Raw genomic sequence first — 20,118 nt, forward strand, 5'->3', positions numbered from 1 at the left:
ACGATGAGGTTGCTGTGTACAGGAGTTAACAACTTGGTGTAAAGCTTGATTTATTCTTCACGGCAACATTACAGACTGGAAAGAGGTCTTTCAACCTGTTGAACTGATATTGGCTCCAAGCACGAAGTCTGGCAATTTGCTACGGCATGGAAACAGGTCCTTTAGCCCAACTACGCCATGCGAAAAAGTTGCCCCATCCAAACCAGTTCCATTTGCCGTGCTTGGCCCATATGCCTCTTAACCTTTCTCATCCATGCACCTGTCCATATGTCTTTAAATGCACGCTGGTAGAGTTGCTGCCTCAGACCACCAGAGACCCGGGTTCGATTTTGACCTCGGGTGCTGTCTGTGTGGAGCTGGCACGTTATCCTTGTGACCGCCTGGGTTTCCCCCGAGTGCTCCAGTTTCCTCCCACATCCCAGATATACAAGGGTTTGTAGGTTAATTGGCCCGCTGTAAATTCTCCCTCGTGTGTCATAGAAACATAGAAACATAGAAAGTAGGTGCGAGAGTAGACCACCAGGTCCGTCGAGCCCGCACCGCCACTCGCTCATGGCTGAACACTAAACAGACACACTTACCCACAAACAGTAGACACAAGACACAGAACACCAGACACTACCCTCCCCTTTATACCGCTATCACCCCTCTCCACCCCAAGAACCGCGTGATCTCCTGGGGGAGGCAAAAAAACGGATAAAAACCCAGGTCCAATTCGGGAAAAAAATCCGGGAAATTCCTCTCCGACCCCAATCCAGGCGATCGACACTTGTCCAGGAGATCACTCAGGTCTTACTATACTAACCATACCTAGGTCCATATCCCTGCCCTCTCCCCGTAGCCCCTTATCCCCTTGGCAGCTAAAAAAACATCTATTTTAGACTTAAATATATTTAACGTTTCTGCTTCCACTGCTCCCTGGGGCAGTGAATTCCATAAATTAACCACCCTCTGGGTGAAGAAGTTCTTCCTCATCTCAGTTTTAAAAGAGCCCCCCCTTATTCTGCGACTATGTCCCCTAGTTCTAGTTTCCCCGATCATTGGGAACATCCTCGGTGCATCCACCCGATCAAGGCCCCTCACGATCTTATATGTTTAATGAGATCGCCTCTCATTCTTCTAAACTCCAAAGAGTAGAGTTCCAGCCTACTTAACCTTTCCTCATATGTCAATCCCCTCATTGCAGGAATTAATCTTGTAAACCTTCGCTGCACTGCCTCCAGGGCTAGTACATCCTTTCTTAAGTATGGACCCCAGAACTGTACACAGTATTCCAAATGTGGTCTCACTAATACTGTGTACAGCTGCAGCAAGACCTCCGTGTTTTTATACTCAATCCCCCTAGCAATAAAGGCCAAAACTCCATTGGCCTTCCTGATTGCTTGCTGCACCTGCATACTAACTTTTAGTGATTCATGTACTAATACCCCTAGATCCCTTTGCGCTGCATTACAACGCAGCTCCTCCTCATTTAGAAAATAACTTGCCCTATCATTTTTTTTCCCAAAGTGAATGACTTCACATTTATTAGTATTAAATTTCATCTGCCAAGTTGTTGCCCACTCACCTAGCTTATCTATATCCTTTTGCAGACTCTTCCTATCCTCCTCATCCCCTACTTTTCCTCCCATTTTTGTATCGTCCGCAAATTTTGATATATTACACTTGGTTCCCTCCTCCAAATCATTTATATAAATTGTGAACAACTGGGGTCCCAGCACCGACCCTTGCGGAACCCCGCTAGTTACCGGTTGCCATCCCGAGTATGAACCATTTATCCCCACTCTCTGCTTCCTATTTGTTAGCCAATCCTCTACCCATGCTAATATATTACCCCCAATCCCATAATTTTTTATTTTTAGCAATAGTCTCTTATGTGGCACCTTGTCAAAAGCCTTTTGGAAGTCCAAGTATACCACATCCACCGGTTCCCCTTTATCCACCCGGGTTGTTACTTCCTCAAAGAATTCGAGCAGATTCGTTAAACAGGACTTCCCCTTCACAAAACCATGCTGGTTCTGTCCGATGAAGTCATGTTTATCCAAGTGCCCCGTTAGTGTTTCTTTAATAATTGTCTCTAACATTTTACCCACCACCGATGTTAGACTAACCGGTCTATAGTTACCCGCCTTCTGTTTACTTCCTTTTTTAAATATAGGTGTTACATTGGCCATTTTCCAATCCACTGGGACCGTTCCTGCCTCCAGGGAGTTTTGGAAAATTATCACCAATGCATCCACAATCCCCACCGCTATCTCCCTCAAGACCCTTGGATGTAATCCATCAGGCCCAGGGGACTTATCCTCCTTCAGTCTCATTAATTTCCCTAATACCACCTCCTTGGTGATCTTAATAGTATTTAGCTCCTCCATTCCTACCGCCCCCTGTTTATCCAGCGTTGGAATATTTTTTGTGTCTTCTATGGTGAAGACTGATACAAAATACTCGTTTAATGCCTTTGCCATTTCCATGTTCCCCACCAACAACTCTCCAGTCTCACCCTCCAATGGACCAACGTTCACCTTAGCCACCCTTTTACTTTTTATATAGCTATAAAAACTCTTACTATTAGTTTTTATGTTGTTCACTAAATTCCTTTCATAGTCTATTTTCCCCGTCTTAATTAATCTCTTGGTTATTTTTTGCTGACCTTTAAATGCTTCCCAATCCTCTGCCCTCCCACTATCTCTGGCTACCTTATATGCCCTTGCCTTCAGCCGAATACTATCCTTTATAGTTTTACTGAGCCATGGCTGACTGTTCTTTCCCTTACCCCTTTTTTTCTTCATAGGAATAAATTTTTCTTGAAGGTTATACAGTCGATCCTTAAACGTACACCACTGCTCATGTACTGTCTTATTCTTGAGTCTGCTATCCCAGTCAACTTTGATCAGCTCAGTCCTCATACCTTCATAATCCCCCTTATTTAGACTAAGCACCCTAGCCTGAGTTTCAACCTGCTCCCCTACTATTTGAATATGGAATTCGACCATATTGTGGTCACTTGGTCCTAACGAGTCCCTAACTTGACATTTTTAATTAATCCTGCTTCATTACACAGGACCTGATCCAAGATTGCCTCCCCCCTTGTCGGTTCTGCGACATACTGTTCTAGGAACCCGTCTCTAATACATTCTATAAACTCTTCCTCTAGTCTACCCTGCCCAGTTTGGTTTGCCCAATTAATATGAAAATTGAAGTCCCCCATGATTACAGCAGTTCCCTTTTTACATGCGTCAACTATTTGCAGATTTATGTTCTGACTAACAGCGTCACAGCTATTTGGAGGTCTATAAATTACACCCACTAGTGTTTTTTTCCCCTTGTTATTCTCTATCTGTACCCAAGCTGTTTCACTATCCTGATCCTTCAACGCAATATCCTTCCTCTCTATTGCCGTTATTCCCTCCCTTATTAAAAGGGCCACCCCTCCTCCCTTTCTTTCCTGTCTATCTTTTCTAATTGTCGAGTACCCCTCTATATTTAACTCCCAGTCCTGATCCCCTTGCAGCCATGTCTCCGTAATGGCCACGATATCATAACTATATATACTTAATTGCACCGTTAATTCATTTATCTTATTTCGAATACTCCGTGCATTTAGATAAAGCACTTTCAGATGATTTTTACTACCCTTCCTTTCCGTTTTTGCCCCTTTTACATCTAGAGCTTTATCTTCACACATTCTGGATCCTCCTGTCACATTTTGATTTTCCGCTTCCCCACTGATACCCTGCTCTATTTCCTCTACCCCTGCCGTTATTACCCCCCTTGATACCTCCCCCCCGCTACTTAGTTTAAAGACCTCTCTACTGCCCTAGTTATATGATTTGCCAGGACCCCAGTCCCAGCACCGTTCAGGTGAAGTCCGTCCTTACAGAACAGATCCCCCCTGTCCCAGTACTGGTGCCAGTGGCCCAAGAAACCAAACCCATTTTTCCCACACCAGTCTTTGAGCCACGCATTCAGCTTTTTAATTTTACGTACCCTCGCCGATTTGGCCCGTGGCTCAGGTAGCAATCCGGAGATCAGTACCCTCGAGGTTCTGCTTTTTAATTTATTCCCTAACTGCTCAAACTCCTTCAGCAGATCCTCCTTCCTCGTCCTTCCTATGTCATTGGTCCCCACATGGACCACGACCACTGGATCCTCCCCCTCCCTCTGCAAATTTCTCTCCAGCACCGCAGAGATATCCTTAACCCTAGCACCGGGTAGGCAACACAACCTTCGGGACATGTTCTGCTGGCCGCAGAGAACCTTATCTACCCCCCGAATAATACTATCCCCTATCACAACGGCATTTCTTCTAACTCCCCCCTCTTGAATGGCCCCCTGATCCACGGTGCTGCAGCCAGGTTGCTCATCCCTCCCACAGCCCCTGATCCCGTCCTCACATTGAGTAAGAGCCTCGGTCATGCTCGTCAGGGACAAGGGCTGTGGCTCCTGACGCATCTCCTCCTGGTTCCCCCTACCTGCCTCGCTTATGGCCACACCTTCCTTTCCTTGCTCACTAACTACTGAATTAGTTAAACTGGTCGGTGTGACCATCCCCTGGCACAAAACATCCAGGTAATACTCCCCCTCCCTGATGTTCCGCAGCGTATGAAGTTGGGTCTCCAGCTCATCAATGCGGAGCTCGAGTTCCGCTAGCCTCAAACACTTACTGCAGCTGTAGGGATCATCTACATCAATGGTGTCGACAAATTCCCACATCTCACAGTATTGGCACATCTCCTGGCCGCCCATCTTGTGGGTTAATTAGAGAAAGCCAGCATGGAAGGCAAATTGTGTCCAATTAACAATTGAACCTTGTCTGCACCGACCCGTGTCATGGATGTTGCCAGATGTTGTCAGGAGTGCATGAGAAAATGGGATAACATACAACTAGTGTGAAAGGGTGATCAATGGTCAGCGTGGATTTGGTGGGCCGCCGGGCCTGTTTCCATGCTGCATCTTTAAACTAAAGTAAATGGTGTTATAGTACCTGCCTCAACTACCTCCTGTGGCAGCTCAATCCCTACACCCACCACCCTCTGAGTGAAAGAATTGTCCCTCAGGTTCCGATTAAAACTTGTCCCTCTCACTTAAACCTATCCCCTCTGGCTCTTGATTCCCCAAACCCTATTCATTCTTCCTATGATTTTATGCACCTCTATAAGATCATCCCTCAGCCTGGTTTACAAAACTGGTGTACAAAAACGACACAAAATGCCAGAGTAACTCCGCGGGTCAGCTGGAGGACATGGATAGGTGACGATTCGGGTTGGGACCCTTCCTCAGACTGATTGGGGTAGGGTGGAAAAAGCTGGAAAAGAGGAGGGGCACGGCATAGCCTGGCAAGTGATAGGTGGATATGTTTTAGGTCGGGACCCTTCTTCAGACTGATTGGGGGTGAACGGAAGCTGTAAGAGGGGAAACATAGAGCTCTACGTCGAACTATTGTTGTATAACCATTTACTATTTACTAACTTTATTAAAGCCAACCACTTAAACTTACTTCTATTACTTTCATGATTTTAAATCTTAGTAATATTTTAAAGAAAATATGACTTTAATTGGTTCAGTGGTACTTTATTGTCATGTGTACCAAAGTACAGTGAAATTATTTTTTTCAATTCAGTTCAGTTAAGGGCCTGTCCCACTTGGCCGTCATTTGCGCGACATCATTTACGCGTCACGACGCACGAGTCATGACACACACGTGATGTGCGCATGGTGCGTGGTGACATAGGCAGTGACGCGTGGTCACGCGCGGCGTCTCAGGATTTTGTGATGTACAAAAACTTTGTGCGCCATCTTCTTGAAGCGCAAATGACACCAAGTGTGACAGGCCCTTTATACAATACAATCCTACTATACAATAGGCTCAGTCAGGAGAGTGAAGAGTGTTGTATTGTCATATTTACCGTAACAGAACAATGACATTCTTACTTGCAGCATTACAACCGGTTTGTAAACACAGTACTTAATAGATAATATAATAAACAAACTTTAAAAAAAGAATGACACAAAATGCTGGAGTAACTCAGCGGGTCAGGCAGCAACTCTGGAAAACATGGATAGGCAATGTATCGAGTTCAGACTCTTCTTCAGACTTCTTTTCTGGTTCCTATCCGATACATCACCCATCCATTTTCTCCAGAGATGCTGCCTGACCCACTGAGTTACTCCAGCTGTTTGAGTCAAACATTATGAATCAATTAATATAGAAATATACAAGTATAGTACATTAATGTAGTAGCATTAAATAATACTCCATCACTTCGTGTGTATCTTTGGAATAAACCAGCATCTGCAGTTCCCTTTCATTACATTAAAAAAAAGTTCATGAAATAAAGACAAACCTAATTTGTGCAAAAAACAAAGCAAAGCTTGCAGTCCCTAGTGCAATCAGGGCAGTGTGTACATCAGAGTTTAGTTGGAGTTTGTAGCTTTCAATATTTGAGCCATTGATCAGCCACGGTAGGCGCAAAAGGAAATATCTAAGGTCGGCTTGTTTAGGTTTGGGTTTAAGTTCAAATTTAGGTTAGTTTTAGTTTATTGTCACGTGCACCAAGGTACAGTGAAAAGCTTTTTTTGTTGCGTGCTATCCAGTCAGCGGAGAGAATATACATGATTACCATCGAGCCGTCCACATAAAATATTTTAAATTATTTTAATGGATCCTGTACAGACCGTGACCCTCACACTCCCCTGAACTTCAGAAAGCTTTTTCTGTGACATAAGAATGAATTACTTCCACAGGCCTGGTCCCAAAGCCTCCTCGAATCGCCCAATAATCCCTGCATCTGTTCGATGTCCAGTGCCGGCCAACTGTGGGAATTTATAAATGCCTGCTGTCAGCATTCCCACAGATGGGTAAACAAGTTGCAGCCACTATCCATGTCTAACACGCGTTCAGCTGGAAACTACGGACAAGAACCGTGCTCTGCCTGGCTGCCCTCCGTGTACAGAGAAAGCAGCTGTTTCACGCCTATTCAGCAAAACCTGGCAAAAATACAAATAAAATTCTGTGCCCTGAACACATTCTCTTACTGTCACATTCTACCCACTCCGCTTATTCTTTCAGCCCCGAGTCAGTGATGCCCCCAGCTTTTATCCTCTGTGATTGTGCAGCTCATGATTTAGCCGACCTCACCGAGGCAGTACACAAGTGTCGCCACGCTTCGACACCGACAAAGTTACAAAAGTTCACCAAACTTTCCTATCTACTGCCTGCTGCCGCAAGTGCTGCCTGCCTCGGGTCCCCCCTTTGTTCTCTGCGGCCCTCCCCCTCTCCAGCCGAGTCCTCCCCATCGTTCTCGACGGGTCCCCTCCTCGACGGGTCCCCTCCTCACCGGGTCTCTCCCCACCCCCCCCTGCATCTTCTTTGTTGCTAAGAAAAACACTTAACAGGTAAAAATTACAATCGTCAACGTAATGTCCTCAGGAAACCCAATTTGTTGCAGTGTGTATAGAAATTTGTCTTTGCGATTTGACATGTGTTTTCAATTGCAAGTATTGCCAACTTCTGGCCACAGCTACCGGATAGAGTAATGGATTTTTTGATCTTAGAGGGCGAAAGACAGTGGTGAGTCTATGGAATTCTCTGCCTCAGAGGGCGGTGGAGGCAGGTTCTGTGGATGCTTTCAAGAGAGAGCTAGATAGGGCTCTTAAATATAGCGGAGTCAGGGGATATGGGGAGAAGGTAGGAACGGGGTACTGATTGGGGATGATAAGCCATGATCACATTGAATGGCGGTGCTGGCTCGAAGGGCCGAATGGCCTACTCCTGCACCTATTGTCTATTGAAAACGACCAATGGAACAAATCCGCTCAATACTAATTCAATGTTTGAACGAGCTTGGAAGTTTGGTTTCGATTAAACTTCAGTCAGAACCTTTTTCTTTAGACTTTAGCGTGAAAACAGGCTCTTCAGTCCACCTAGTCCACGCCAACCACCACTAGCCCCGTTAACCCCATACACTAGCACTGTCCTACACACGAGGGCCACTTTGCAGAAGCCTGTTAACCTACAAACCGGTACGTCTTTGGAATGTGGGAGGAAAGTGGAGAACCTGGAGTAAACCCACGTGGTCGCAAAGAGAACGTATAAACTCTGTACAGACAGCACCCAGAGTCAGGATCGAATCTGAGTCTCTGGCGCTGTAAGGCAACAACTCTACCGCTGCGCCACAGGGTTGCCCAGCAGGGATAAGATCTAATAGGAACCCGAGGCAAAACCTTTTTACTCAAAGGGTGGTGGATATGTAGAACGAGGTACTTGAGTCAGGGACAATGAGAGCATTTAAAAGACATTTGGACAGGTGCATGAATAGGGAAGGTTTAGAGGGATATTGGCAAGTGGGTGGGACCAACTTAGACGGGGCACCTTGGTCGGCATGGACAGGTTGGGCTGAAGGGCTTGTTTCCATGCTGTGTGACACTATGACAGTAATGAGCTCTCTGGGGGTAAAATTCAGAAAAAAACTGTAAGCAATAATCATTTTTTGTTAACATTTGGCTGCAATTTCATTTTTCATACTAAAGGGTATACTAATTATTTTAGAGCATCTCGCTGTGAATTATTACAGTAGATCCAATCACCTAATTACTTGAAAAGATTTGTCAGTCTATATATGGCAAATAAAAATGGAAGGGCTTTTCTTGAAGCAACAGCACAGCCAAAATGTTCTTTGTGAATAAACTGGAACCAACTATAATGATGAGCAAAAGCACAATTCACGTGTGCTTTAGTCTTTCTGTGCGGTTACAAAGAAAAATGACCCACTGAAAACTTTTTGTACAAGGATGGCAGGGTGGTGCAACGGTAGAGTTGCTGCCTTACAGCGCCAGGGCCCCGAGTTCGAATCTGACTACAGGTGCTAGTCTGTACGGAGTTTGTACGTTCTCCTCGTGACCTGCGTGGGTATTCTCTGAGATCTTCGGTTACCTCCCACACTCCAAAGATGTACAGGTTTGTAGGTAAATTGGCTTGGTATAAATGTAAATTGTCCTTAGCGTGTATAGACAGTGTTAGTGTGCGGGGATTGCTGGTCGGTGCAGACTCGGTGGGCCAAAGGGCCCGTTTCCGCACTGTATCTCTAAACTAAAATTAACTAAACAAGACAGGCAGTGATTTCCATAAACAGAGCATAAACCATCAGTCAGATCAAAGTTTCCGAGTGAAAACTGCAACATTTAATTAGAAGCAAATTTGTTCTTGCCGTGACCCTTTCCAAGAGAATACTGTGATATTATCCTCTCCTCAATCGCTGAGCTTAATTATTATGCCGAGCAAAAGCTATGGAAATTTTGCGTGGGAAATTGGGATTTGGATTTGGTTATTCAAAATGTTCTCCTTCTGCACATCTTTCAACAAGACCGCACAGCTGTCAGACTGAGACACATTAGAGCCGCAAGGAGCAACCTACATAACCCTCATTTTTCTCAGCAGACAGTGATCCTGTTAAAATTTGGACTGACAGTGATATGCTTCGGAGACACAGAAGTGTTGATGTGACTGTGATTCAACTAATGAATTTAATCAAGTGGCAGAAAATAGAACAGGCACTTGTGAAACATATTAAGTTGTAGAATAAACAAAGGGATTATTGCATTGCTCAGCTAATATATTTATTCTTTGAGAATAAATCAAAGTTACTTGTTGGACTAACTTAACAAAGGTCTAGGTTTGCAACTTGCAACTTCAATCCTTTCGTCTCACACCAACAATCACCTCCAACCATCTACCTAGCAACACCCCTCCCTCACCTGTATCCACCTATTACTATCAGTCTGAAGAAGGGTTTCTGCCCGAAACGTTGCCTTTTTCCTTCGCTCCATAGATGCTGCTGCACCCGCTGAGTTTCTCCAGCTTTTTTGTGTACCTTCCACCTATTACTTGCCAAGCTTTGTCCTGCCCCTTGTTTCTTCCATCTTTCTCTCTCTCCTCCCCACCCCATCCCCACAATCAGTCTGAGGAAGGGTCCCGACCCAAAATGTCACCTAGCCATGTTCTCCAGCTATGCTGCCTGGCACTTTGTTGATTTTTTTTTCGTAAACCAGCATCTTTTGCAAGCAGTTTCTAGTGCTGGAGTAACTCAGCGGGTCAGGCAGCATCTCTGGAGAAAATGGATAGGTAATGTTTCGGTTCTTAGGGAGGTTCTTGACCCGAAACGTCACCCATTCTTTCTCTCCAGAAATGCTGCCTGAACCGCTGAGTTACTCCAGCACATTATGTCTATCTTTGGTATGAACCAGCACCTGCAGTTCTTTGTTTCTACGCCTTGTTTCTAGACGACTGATTTGCACAGCTTTCCATGTTATAACTTTTGTTCAACATGTTTGTTATTTAAATTCTTCTACAACGACAATCTATTGGGACAGATCCAAAGAAAGGTTTATGAAAAATAAAAGATCCAACAAAAATGACTTAAAATCACTGAAAACAAAAAGGATGATGACAATTTTTCGATATTAAATCAGCAAACACATCAGGGCGTACAAACTATGAAATATTCTGTTCTTTGAATTAGATCCAAGGAAAAACTGTCCAGAATGTGAATTCCACAAGGCTCCTTGTGACAAAGCCCAAAAACCTGGAACTAGTTATCACAGACTGGATAACAAGCAGTGTGGATAATTGTCAAATCACAATGGTGGCAGGTGGCCCAACAGTAGTATGTAGACTGATCACATGGTATGCATGAACTCCCTAAAGGTGCATTAGTCACAGATTGGTGACATACAATTATGGGTTGAACACCATCCTGTGACCAGAGATGGCCATACATAGAGCAGTGCAGCAGAGGAACGCACAAACTCCGTACAGACAGCGCCCGTAGTCAGGATCGAACCCGGGTCTCTGGGGCTGTAAGGCAGCAACTCTACCGCTGCGTCACCGAGCCGCCACTCTTGATTCTACAGAAGGCCGTGGAGGCCAAGTCAATGGATATTTTTAAGGCGGAGATTGACAGATTCTTGATTAGTAAGGGTGTCAAGGGTTATGGGGAAAAGGCAGGAGAATGAGGTTGACGGAAAGATAGATCAGCCATGCTTGAATGGCGGAGTAGACTTGATGGGCCGAATGGACTAATTCTGCTCCTATAACATGAATTTATGAACAGGCACTTTGGCCCTGAATCTGAGTCTGAAAAAGGTTCCCGATTTGAAATGTCACCCATCCTTTTTCTGCAGACATGCTGCCTGACCTGCCGAGTTACTCCAGCACTTTGTGTATCCATCTTTGACCCACAACGTCCATGCTGAATATGATGCTGTTAAACTAATCTCCTGCCTGCACATCAACCATATCCCTCAGTGGGCTTTTTTCCGGGTGATCCGGTTTCCTCCCACAATCCAAAGACATGCAGGTTTGTAGGTTAATTGCCTTCTGCAAAAGTAGTTGTCCCTAATGTGTAGGATAGAACGAGTACAGGTGATCACTGGTTGTCACGGACTCGGTGGGCCGATGGGACTCTTTTCAAGCTGTATCAATAAACTAAGCGTCTGACTTTAAGTACGGGAATGTCAAGAAGCAAATTTGTAGACAAAAGTGCTGGAGAAACTCAGCGGGTGCAGCAGCATCTATGGAGCGAAGGAAATAGGCAATGCTTCGGGCCTTCTTCAGACTCTTGCTTTAAGATAGCCATTCGAAAATTGTACTCTCCACAAAATCATCAGGCAGAAATAAAGTTTCTATCTTTTTTGACTAATAAATCTGATTTTAAAAAACTGCAGCTGTTGGTTTATACCAAAGATTGGCACAGTGATGGCATAACTCAGCGGGTCAGGCGGCATCTCTGGAGAATAAGGATGGGTGACAATGCGGGTCGAGATCCCTGACGTTGCTCTTCTTTGCTTCACTGCTATCCCATGATTTGGTCGCAGGGAATTGTTAAATTTCTTCCCAGTTTAAAAAAAATCTAACTTTGAGCTAAGGCACACAATTTTGCAACAATCAAAACAAAATCTTAAGCGGTTGGACAGGCTAGATGCAGGAAGATTGTTCCCGATGTTGGGGAAGTTCAGGACAAGGGGTCACAGTTTAAGGATAAAAGGGAAATCCTTTAGGACCAAGATGAGAAAAACATTTTTCACACAGAGAGTGGTGAATCTCTGGAATTCTCTGCCACAGAAGGTAGTTGAGGCCAATTCATTGGCTATATTTAAGAGGGAGTTAGATGTGGCCCTTGTGGCTAAAGGGATCAGGGGGTATGGAGAGAAGGCAGGCACAGGATACTGAGTTGGATGATCAGCCATGATCATATTGAATCAAGGGCCGAATGGCCTACTCCTGCATCTATTTTCTATGTTTCTATGTTTCTAAAGCACACCACAAAAATCAACTTATACTTGATCTTTTAAAAGCATGGTGCTGTTATTATTTTGACCACACACCTCTGCTGCTTCAGGTGTTTAGTTTAGTTTAGTTTAGAGCTACAGTGCGGAAACAGGCCCTTTGGCCCACCGAGTCTGAGCCGACCAATGATCCCTGCACACTAACACTATCCTACACACTAGGATAATTTACAATCTTTACTGAAGCCAATTAACCTACAAACCTGCATGTCTTTGGAGTGTGGGAGGAAACCAGAGCACCCGAAAAAACCCATAGGTCACGGGGCAAACGTACAAACTCCTCACAGACAGCACCCATAGTCAGGATCGAACCCGGGTCTCTGGCACTGCGTCACCATCATTTAATGTATTGGCTTTATCTCATAATAATTGGAGTAATTATACATGGTACTTGTCCACGTTTTGCTTAGTGTTGAATGACACATTATCCTCACATTAAGCAGGATTCTTGTTGTTGACTAGACTAGGCCAATTAGTTTTATTTTTGCCAATCTCTGTCAGCTGGTACCGTTAAAGAATGAAAAGAGGTCAGACAAATACTAATTTCGATACCATTCTTCGAGGGAATTTATGTATAACTTCCTTAAAAGGCAGCACAACGATTTAATGAAGGTAACAGCTTGGCCCTTGGCAGCCCTAGAGCGGTAATTAGAAAGCCAGATGTATGTTTCCAAGCTAATTAGTTCAACGTCGAGGCAATTCCCTCCGCCAGGATTGTCTGGTTGAACAAAATCACGATAACACAATAACAGAAGACAAAGGAAGGCCACCTAAAGATACCTGGACTCATCCCTTGCAATGAAAGGCTCACAAGACAAAGTATACAGCGGAGAGAGCACAATGGGTTTCTATTGTGTAAAGAACTCCTACCAGTACCTATAAAAGATTCAATCCATCGAGTGTATTGCGGGCTGCATCTGCCCTGTCCATTGTTTCACTGCAGGAGGAAGCAATCTTCCATCTCATCTACATTTCTAAACAATCTCATGCATTTTTCAAAGCCATGCAAGCCATCTCCAGTACGCTCTACCTCTGTGGGTACAGGGCCCACTCCTGAACTCGGGCACATATAATCTATTCTGCAGTGTCACTCGGGAATGCTGCACTGCCAGAATGATAGTCTTCAGAATGAAGCAGTAAGTTGTGAACGTATTCAGGTTAATATACAGAAAACCTCTCTCAATGTAGAAACAAGTAACTGCAGATACTGGTTGATCAAGGGAAGATACATAGTGCTGGAGTAATTCAGCGGGTCAGGCAGCATCTCTGGAGAACATGGATGCGTGACGTTTCGGGACAGGACCCTTCTTCAGACTCTCTAAGAAAACTCTGAGACTGTGCCAATACTTTTCCCAAAAGCCAAAACATGGAGATTAATTTCTCCCCTCTCCCTCCCCTTCAACCTGCATTCTTTTACCTCAGCATCAATATTTTCAACTCTTCAATACTTTTGGCTCACACCTTCTGTCTTTGCATCTTTGGCCTTTGTCCAACCATCCGCCTATCAAATAACCCCCCTTCCCCTTTAGACTTTAGAGATACAGCATGGAAACAGGCCCTTCGGCCCACTATGTCCATGCCGACCAGGGATAACCCCATACACTAGCACTATCCTACACACTAGGAACAATTTACGATTAACAGAACCCAATTAACCTACAGACAAGTACATTTTTGGAATGTGGGAGGAAATCGGAACCCATGTGTTCACAGGGAGAATGTACAAACTGTAGAGACAGCACCCATAGTCAGGATCGATTCTGTGAGTCTTGCACTGTAAGGCAACAACTCTATCGCTGCACCACTGTTCCGCCGCTATCGTATCTGCCTGTACCACCACCCTACGCAGCATGTGTAAAAAAACTGCACATTTCCTTTAAGTTTTGCCCTTCTCACCTGAAAGCTATGTCCACTATTATTTGATGTTTCCATGCAGGGAAACTAGCATTTTGTGTTTTACACAAGATTCCAGCATCTGCATTCTCCAAATGATACACACTGACTTGTGTCTAACGCTGCAATGGAGCTTGAGTTGATGGGGGGGGGGGGGGTGATAGTGATATCATTGCAGCCAATCCCCAAGCAACTGCAAAATAAGACAAAAATTACACTCTTAATCCTTGCGTTCCTGGACCTGAGTTCACCTCCCTCAGCTCCACCGCTGATTCACTTCCATCCTCCTCTTTCCCAGAGAGAGTTTCCAGCTGCTGCCTCTTGCTGCTAGTGTTTACACCTGGCAGCAGGCCAGCCTGTCTGTACGGCCAACTGCTCAGGAGGGAAGCAGATAAGGGTTACAATGAGATCCTGTCTAGCGGCCTCTATTGCGGTCATGTGTCCCCAGCTCCCACTTTCTATCCATGGACATTCTGGTGTCTGCTTTGTCAAACAGGGATCAGGGCGGCACAGTGGCGCAATGGTAGAGTTGCTGCCTCACAGCGCCAGATACCCGGGTTCGATCCTGACTACCGGTGTTGTCTGTACGGAGTTTGTACGTTCTCCCTGTGACTGCGTAGGTTTTCTCCAAGAGTTCCAGTTTCCTCTAAACATTCCAAAGACGTGCAGATTTGTAGGTTAATTGGTTTCTGTAAATTGCCCCTAGTGTGTAGGATGTGAAACTGGGATAACATTGATAATATTGGTGATCATTGGCCGGCGTGGACTCGGTGGGCAAAAGGACCTGTTTCTATGCTGTGTATCAAAACTAAAACAAAGCCAAAAACAGACTAAACCTAAACTACATCTAAACTGTTTACATATGGGATATGGGTCAGGCGTGGGCAATGTGTCCAGCTCAGCAGGGGCATCTGGGTGGGCATGGACGAGATGGGGCAAAGGCTCTTGTTCCGTGCTGATTGATATTGGGGCCTCATGATACTGGACTCCTTCCTGGAATCACATTTTGATTTCTGCTGCAGCATTGACATGGTTTTTAAATGGCATCCAATGTGACTGGTGTGACTGTGCAGGTCAGTGTTTTGCCGGGTTAACAATGGAGAAAACTCTCAGCGTTCACTGTTAATAGCCCCTATGACTGACATCGACTCTGGGTGTGCTCATGCATACATCGGCAGAAATGTTGGTGCTGCTGCCTGTCATTTGTCATTGGCAGCAAATCGTTTTCCAATATGTTTTACTTTAGACTTTAGATATGTACAGCATGGAAACAAACCCTTCGGCCTTTTCAGAGAGCTATGGACTGAAGATTCCTCGGTTAAGGGTCTTTCTGTTAACAGTTTACTTTACATATAGCTGCCAACTGTTGACAGCTTAGTTTAGTTTAGAGATACAGCACAGATACAGGCCCTTTGGCCCACCAAGTCTGCAACGACCAGCGATACCCATACACTGGCACTTTCCTACACACTAGGGACAATTAGTGGAAACCGGAGCACCCAGAGAAAACCCACGTGGTAACGGGGAGAACGTACAAACTCCGTATAGACAGCACCCGTAGTCAGGATTGAACCCGGGTCTCCGGCACTGTAAGGCAACAACTCTACCGCAGCGCCATTATGTCGCCCTTAACAGTCCTTTGACAGAGAGGGATTCCAGGAAAATGTTGAACATTTGCATTTCACACTTGCTGGACAGCTCAGTCAGATTTGCAAGGTACATCACCCTCAATTTGCATGGAAATGAGCAGCTGTAGGAGTTGCAACAATGATCATTAAATGCAGACTGAAGAAGGGCCCCGACCCGAAACATTGCCTAACTACGTTCTCCAGAGATGTTGCCTGACCCGCTGAGTTACTCCAGTTACTCCAGCACTTTGTGTGTTTTTCCTCCACCAAGTATGTTTGCCTGCAAAGTCACTCCAGGTACCAGCTAGATTTGGTCTACTTAACAATTCAGTATGAACGCTTGCAATTGACAATCACAAAGTTACTGGCAGTTTTACAGGAAAGAATTACATTAATAATTTTGCGTTTGGCAAATCAACTATTTTCAATTCATGGCCACTCGCACATAGAAATTTAGGATTCTTCACAGGTAATCTTTGAAATACTCTCATAATTCATCATTGCAAAAGTTTCCCATTGGATTATTTGATTATCTGACCAGCCATCACAAACCAAGCCAAGGAAATTTAGTGACCTTTTCACAAATAGCCTCTTGAGAACTCAATATAGGTCTTCAATACTTTCAAAGAGAAGAGTGAATATATAACTCGAAAATCCTGCTTCAGAATCTCAATGTGCAAAACGTATTGTACATTTTTGAACAATGAACATTACAGCACAAGAACAGGCACACAGTGTCTGTGCCAAACCACGGGTGCTGTCTGTACAGAGTTTGTACGTTCTCCCTGTGACCACGTGGGTTTTCTCCGGGAGCTCCGGTTTCACCCACACTCCGAAGACGTACAGGTTTTTAGGTTAGTTGACTTCGGTAAAATTGTAAATTGTCCCTAGTGCATAGGACTGTGCTCGTGTACAGGGGTCGGGTGCGGATTCGGTGGGCCAAAGGACCTATTTCCGTGCAGTCTTTGTAAACTAAACTAAGCTGTCAACAGCAGGCAGCTGTATATAAAGCAGACAAGACCCTTAACTGAGAGATCTTCAAAGATGTACAGGTTTACAGGTTGATTGACTTAGGTAAAAATTGTAAATTGTTCCTAGTGTGTCGGATAGTGCTAATGTACGGGAATCGCTGGTCAGCACGGACTCTGTGGCCGAAGGGTCTGTTTCTGCACTGTATCTCTAAACAAAAATGACACCAGAATAAATTAGGCTGTTGATTTTATTCATTATCTGATTTTGATTTATTGGATCCAATTTACTTTACATGCCAATTGAAATCACAAGATGCCCCCCACCATAGGAGACAGTAGCAACCACTAAACTGGCATTTTGTTTACAGTTGTACACTGGACAGTTTTAAAGTTCTCCAAAATGTCTGGTTCAGAAAATTACTTGTCGAAACAAGGAACTGCAGATGCCGGTTTACAAAAAATGACGCAAGGTGCTGGAGTAACCCAATGGGTCAGGCAGCATCTCTGGAGAACACGGATAGGTGACGTTTTGGGTCGGGACACTTCATCAGGCAGATTCAAACAAGAAAAGCCACAAAGTGCTGGAGTAACCCAGCAGCTCAGGCAGCATCTCTGGAGTACAAAAAAGACACAAAGTGCTGGAGTAACTCAATACAAAAAAAAAGCACAAAGTGCTGGAGTAATTCAGTTTAAAAAAAAGGACAGTGCTGGAGTCTCACCACAAAAACAGACACAAAGTGCTGGAGAAAGGTCCTGATCAGAAACGTCACCTATCCGCGTTCTCCAGAGATGCTGCCTGACCTGCTGAGTTACCCCAGCACTTTGTCTCTTTTTCAGAAAATCACTTAATCCAGTTTAAATTTCACGACTTCTGTCGGGAAGCGTCAAGAACATTTGGCTGTTTTAGTTCCAGCGCTGAGAAACAATATGCCACTTGAAATAAAATTCTCTGAAGTCTTGCAGCCACCAGCCTCTGAACATCAATGCTCGGCAACTGCAGCGGGGATGGCGTAGCGAGAATTTGTAACATGCCGTCAAGCCTTAAAATGTGCCAGCTGTTCATCAAATCATAGCCTCTCAGAAGACACTAGCTTTTATTCAGGAGCAGTGCAGATTCATGGAGCAACCTCCAGTTTCAATTTGGCAAGTTACCACAAATTAAGATTCCACCGTATATTAAATATATGTTTCCTCCTTCTGTTTACTGCGAATGGACAATTTTTCCTCTATACAGTATAATCCACTAGCCTCCAGATACTTGTCAAAACCTTTCCGCAATAAAGCACACAGCTGTCAGGATGTATTTTACATGGGTGGTTGACAAAATGAATTAAGAGCGTAAAAATAACAGCACTAGTAGCTCATTTGGACCTTCTTTATGCTCCAATACTTCTGCGCTAACCATATATTCCTTCATATCCAAAATTCTATCAATCGCTCTCCTGAATAAAAATAACTCATTAAAAAACGTCGGGGGAATATAGAAACAAAGAACAGCAGATGCTGGTTTACACAAAATGACATAAATGTGCTGGAGAAAGGTCCTGATCAGAAACGTCACCTATCCGCGTTCTCCAGAGACTTTTGATGGGGGAATATTTTAGGTTTGTTATTGTCACGTGTACTAAGGTACAGTGAAAAGATTTGTGTTGCATGCTATCCAATCAAATGTACATAAATACAATGAACTCAAACTCGGGCACAATAGACAGGGCAAAGGGGAAGATACGGACTGTAGAATATAGTTCTCAGCATTGTAGAGCATCAGTTCCAGAGATAAAGTCCAATGTCCTCAATGGGGTGGAGGTGAATCGGACTGTAACCTAGCTTATGGAAGCCTGATAACAGAGGAGTCGAAGCTTTTCCTGGGTCTGGTGGTGTGCGCTTACAAACTTCTGTATCTTTTGCCAGATGGGAACAGGGATAAGAAATGATCGGGCTTTTCCGAGGCAGTAGATGGGGTCAATGGTAGGAAGTCTGGTCTGTGTGATGGACTGGGCTACAGCTATAACCCTCTGCAATTTCTGTAGAAAGGAACTGCAGATGCTGGTTCATACCGAAAATAGACACAAAGTGCTGGAGTAACTCAGTGGGTCAGGCGGCATCTCTGGAGAAGACGGAAGGGTGACATTTTGGTTCGAGTCTGAAGAAGGGATCCGATCTGATATGTCACCCATTCTTTTTCACCAGAGATGCTGCCTGACTTGCTGGGACACTCCAGCATTTTATGTCTAGCTCAGCAATTTTGGTCTGCGGTCTTGTGCAGAGCTGCTGCCAAACCAAGCTGTGATGCAACCCGACAGTTAGCTTTCTACAGTGCATCTGCGGAGCTTTCCAAGAGTCTGTGGAGAAGGTTCTTTGCCTCTGATGATTCCTTGCTATTCCTGGTGGTAATTCTATCGTCAGCCAAGTTTAGTTTCAGATAATTGACAACGCACTGGGGAAGCGAATGCAAGTGGGAAAGACTGATTGCAGTTTTTATGGAATACAATAAAAGTAGGCTGCAAGTATGTCTTAAGCCTTCAAACGGTTCAGTAAACGTACCCAAACACAGAACAGCTGCCCTGGTGGCGGGTAGCTGAAGACAGGTGCAAAACAACTGTCCAAAATCTCACTGGCATACATTTAACATTGTATGCGGGCACCTTCTCCATTTCACATTGGAAGCAAATGGGAAACCCCATTTGACAGCGAAGGTTTGCTTGTGAGTTTAATTTTATTGGTAGGTAGCAACTAAGTTGTAAAGAGGGTATAGGTGGTTGTAAAAATATAGAGGTTAAGTTAGCAGGCAAAGATGTGATAAATGGAACATAGCATCGGAAAGTGTGCAATTACCCATTTCGTTAGGTTTAGGTTTATTATTGTCATGTGTACAGCAAAAAACTTTATTTTCATGTTTCGAGTTTCGAGGTACAGCGTGGAATCAGGCATTTCGGCCCACTGAGTCCACGCCAACCATTGATCACCCACGCATTATTTCTATGCTATCCCACTTTCATATCCAACATACTACGGGCAATTTAGAGGCTAATTAACTTAGTAGTTGATTACCTTGCATTTCAGTATTAATGCTCACAGCACCTTTAGACTTTAGAGATACAGCGCGGAAACAGGCCCTTAGGGCTTGTCCATGCTGACCAAATTGCCTTCAAGGAACCAAGCCCATTTGCCCATGTTTGGTCCATATGCCTCTAACCTTTCCTATCCATGTACTTGTCCAAGTGTCATTTAAATGGTCTTATTGTACCTGCCTCAGCTACCTCCTCTGGCAGCTCGTTCCATAC

The 20,118-nt window shown here is 44.5% G+C and overlaps 1 protein-coding gene across 6 annotated transcripts in view; it reads right to left on the bottom strand.

The window, feature by feature from the left end:
* The window catches only part of atp8a2 (ATPase phospholipid transporting 8A2), a 279,736-nt gene that overhangs the window by 21,860 nt on the left and 237,758 nt on the right, over positions 1-20,118 (bottom strand). The gene's annotated exons all lie outside the window — the stretch shown is intronic.

This window comes from Amblyraja radiata, chromosome 6 (assembly GCF_010909765.2).
Source record: "Amblyraja radiata isolate CabotCenter1 chromosome 6, sAmbRad1.1.pri, whole genome shotgun sequence".
NCBI classification, from domain to species: Eukaryota; Metazoa; Chordata; class Chondrichthyes; order Rajiformes; family Rajidae; genus Amblyraja; species Amblyraja radiata.